At 40.8% G+C, this 3,866-nt stretch overlaps 1 long non-coding RNA gene across 1 annotated transcript; it reads right to left on the bottom strand.

Moving 5' to 3' along the window:
- Positions 1–228: 228 nt before the first annotated feature.
- Positions 229–2,339, bottom strand: LOC103100605 (uncharacterized). The gene is made up of 2 exons (XR_460695.2): positions 2,064–2,339; positions 229–399 (listed from the first exon to the last, which is right to left on the bottom strand). It is a non-coding gene; the product is annotated as an uncharacterized LOC103100605 (long non-coding RNA).
- Between the last annotated feature and the right edge of the window lie 1,527 nt (positions 2,340–3,866).

The raw sequence follows: 3,866 nt of genomic DNA, 5'->3' as shown, positions 1-3,866 counted from the left end.
TTGTTCTCATGATCTTCTGAGTCACACACATACACACAATGGGCTATTTACAGTATCTTATTGTACATTTTGGGTTAAGTGTGCATTCTGAGTTTCTAAATTTTTTGTGTCTTGTCTGCTGGTACAATGTTCAAAAAATTCCCATTTTACTTCTCATGATGACCTGTGATATATCAAAATTGAAACTGCAATGAGAAAGTCAACATATAGAAATGATTACTCTACAACTATGAGAAGAAATCAAATTTTATTATTAATTCATGTCCAACTCTTTGTGACTCCATTGACCTTCTGTCTTCCGCTATCTACCAAAGTCTGTCCAAGCTCATGTCAGCTGCTTCCATAACATTACCCATCTCTTATCCTGTTGTGTCCTTCTCCTTTTTCCTTCAATCTTTCCTGTGGAAAGGAAACAAGACTGACAGTTGGTGGGGGAAGGCTCTCCCCTCGACTCCTCCATATCCTACTATAAACCTCCCTTTATCCCCCATTTTTCCAATCCTCCATTTCCTTTCCCATTAAATATTACATTCCCAAGGAATAATCCACCTTTAATCAAATTATATTTAGAAAGAATTAAAGGCATTGTTCTCTGTTATCAAGACACTGCAAACTAAAATTGTTAGAGATAAAGACTGAACCTGAGATTTTATTGGCAGAGGGAATTTCCAATTACAAAACTCCTGCCAACACAGGCCTTCACCATCTCTCCAATTTAGTCTTAAAGAGTTTTGGGGGGAACTTTGAGTTTAAGTGATTTGTCCAGGGTCACACAACTAGAAAGTGTCAGAAAAATGATTTTAAATGAGTTCTTCCTGGTTCCAAGGCTTACCTTGTAGACATTATGCTAATAAATGTTTATTTATTTTTATTACAATCATTATTTTTTTATTAAACATTACAAAGGACTTACATAGAAGATAGGAGAAACAGCAAACTGAGACAAGAAGGAATGTCTCTTTCTACAAAATATGTCCTCTCAAAAAATTATTGAAAGATATAAAATCTTCACAACTTGTTCCAATCTATGTTGCTAGCATTAACACAGCCAAATAACTATTTGTCTAAATCTGAATCTAAATGGTAGTAAGTGAAAAGTTTCAGGCTATCATTCTTAGCAGTTACACATTATATTTCTAAGATTTAATGCAGAATAAGTCATACTTCACATAACATTTTACAACTTTTTCCCACCAGCTATTTGAAGGAAAGTAAAACCTAACTGACCTTAATCATAAACTAAGAGGTAGCAAGAATATAGAACATCAGCACCCGGGTCAGGTTCAGAATGGACAAAACCTAATTTTCTTTTTAAACACATATAGATGTAGAAAACATAAAGATCTTCTTAACAACATTCTGATTAAAGGGTTTCAGTGAGTTTAAATTTCCGTGAAATCGAAAAAATAAAGGACAAAAACTGTTTTCCACATTAACACTGGTTATTCAATCATCTAAATAGATAATCACTACCATCCTGAAACCAAAACAAGAGGAAAATAAACAGTTCAGATAAAGAAGGAAAAAAACTTGAAGTCGTCTTGAGATAGTAACTCAAAAGTCTTGTTCAGCTTTAAAGTCCAACTCTAACTTGGACGAGAGCCAAGCTCATAAAAATTAATGTCTGCCCGGCCGCAGGCAGCGCCTGGCTATGGACTGGGATGCTCGAAATGATCTGAAATGCACTATAATTCCCGAGTTCATCTTCCGCTTCCCACCCACCCCCCTATCCAACTCCGCCCCAGGCCACATAGGAGAACTTCCCAGGCCCAACAGGGGGCGCGCTCGCTGGCATCCCGCACTCTCCCGGGCCCCTCCTTCCCTGCCCCATCCCCTACCCCAGGTCTCCCATTTGGGGTTAGAAGGGGGTGGGGGGGATTGGGGTTGGAGGAGCAGGGTGCAGAGGCTCAGGGCTAAGCACTTTAACGCTCAAGAACCAGCCCTCCACGGGCCCCGCCCCCCTAACTCCCATTCTCCCCAGAGAAGCAAGAAGTGAGCGATCCACAACCAAGGACCTCAACTTCCCCGGGGGGCAGAGGGTGGGGGCAAAGGGGACCCCTCACCTCATCCTCCGGAAGTTCAAACACCTCCACCGGGGATGGTGCCATGTCCCGGCGGGGCCGAATCGCTTCTAGACTCGTTCAATAACCTCACACCCGGGTTAGGAACCGTAGCGGGAAAGAGAGAGAAGGCGGGAAGGGGGAGGAGGGGTGGAGCCAGAGGAGGAAGAGAGGGAGGGAAGAGGTGGACAAGCCGCAGCAACGCCACCTACCACTAGAGAGAAGAGGAAGAAGGGGCTGGACTGTGGCGAGCACGCGCAAGCTCGTGCTCCTGGGCTTCTCCCTGGCTCCCAGTGCGTGCGCTGGGATGGACCAGAACACAGGCGCTCGCTGGGAGCAGGACTGACTCTGGGTTTGAGGACCAACTGGAAGGGTTTAAAGCTCGGGTAGGGAGTGAAGACCTCGGAGGTTCCTTCTCCCGGACTGACATAAAATTTAATTCTCTTTGAGGCCAGTGACATATTTATATAGTTTAGAGTTCATGCAGAAGCAGTGCCTGGAAAGATGATATAAGAAAAAAAAGGCGATTGGCTTGGTGATGAGAGATTCAAGTCCGCACTCTGTCACTTCCTAACCATGTGACTTTAGGCTAATCTCTTCCTTTTGTCAATCTGAATTTTATCATCTATAAAATGAGAAGGTTGGACTAAATTGTTGCTAATCCTCCATTTTAAATGCCAGGATTCTATTATAGATATTAGAACTAAAAATGCAAATATGAATAGGGAACTAGAGCATAAGAGGCACAGATTTGATTTAAATCATAACTTTCAGAGTGAACCATGGGATATTCCTGGTCACAAAAGCATAAAAATTTAGCAAACAATTATCTTTATTTCTACTCTTAGAGGCCACCTATAAAAAATTTAATTGTACTGACTTTATCCACTGGCTTTGAGAATTACTTTGGGTGATTCATGGAATAGAGGAGAGACATTGGCATTTATTGAGCTAAGTGCTTACAGTATACAGAGTACAAAGAAAGGAATACATATCTGCTTAGAATCACTTACTTGGATGTTAACTATAATAAAAGACCTAGAAGTCTACCAGATAAACCAAAAATAAATGCAATCTGCTCAATTATCCAGTTTAGATCTAATCTAATTGTAGACAAACTCTTTTTTCCCTAGCAGAATTTCTCTCAACCTCGTTTCTGAATGGAGATGTCTCTCCTTTCTTTTGGTTGTTATGTACAGACACACAAGACATGTCTAGTTTCCTAATCAAAACCCAATTAGGATACATATTTTAGCTGCACAATGCATAACCAGTTCTATAAGACACTGAAGTAACTAATATATATCTCAAGAACCCACTCCCTCCCTGTTTTCTACCATTGTCCTTCCATCAGGTCCCAGGGCTCTCATCATCTCTTTTTTCTCCCCATTATCCAAATGGTTTGTATGTGACTGATAGGGAAACACTTAAAATAGATCTGATTTTATTTATTTAGATGCTGCCGCTCTCTGCCTCCAACAGTGTACAATCAATGTACTCTAACAGTAACCCATCCTAAAGTACCATCCCTTTTCCAAGGAGATTGTGAGGTATCAACATCAAGAAACATAAAAGGATGATAAGACATATACACAACTATCACACCAAAACAGGACAGAGCACATGCAGGAGAGAATGACTAACAAATTGTATATTCTGAATATTTATAGAAAGAGATCACTTCTGCCAATGGGTATTTGAGGAGGGCTTCTTGGAAGAAATGATGACCCTTCAGAAGGTCCATCCAGTGTTCTAAGAACATTCCATCCGCATATCTTAACATTGCATGTTTTTCTGGTTTCCTGA

This window comes from Monodelphis domestica, chromosome 1 (assembly GCF_027887165.1).
Source record: "Monodelphis domestica isolate mMonDom1 chromosome 1, mMonDom1.pri, whole genome shotgun sequence".
In the NCBI taxonomy this organism is placed as follows: Eukaryota; Metazoa; Chordata; class Mammalia; order Didelphimorphia; family Didelphidae; genus Monodelphis; species Monodelphis domestica.
Note: the sequence above shows the minus strand (reverse complement) of the source record. Positions and strands in the feature narration are given on the sequence as shown.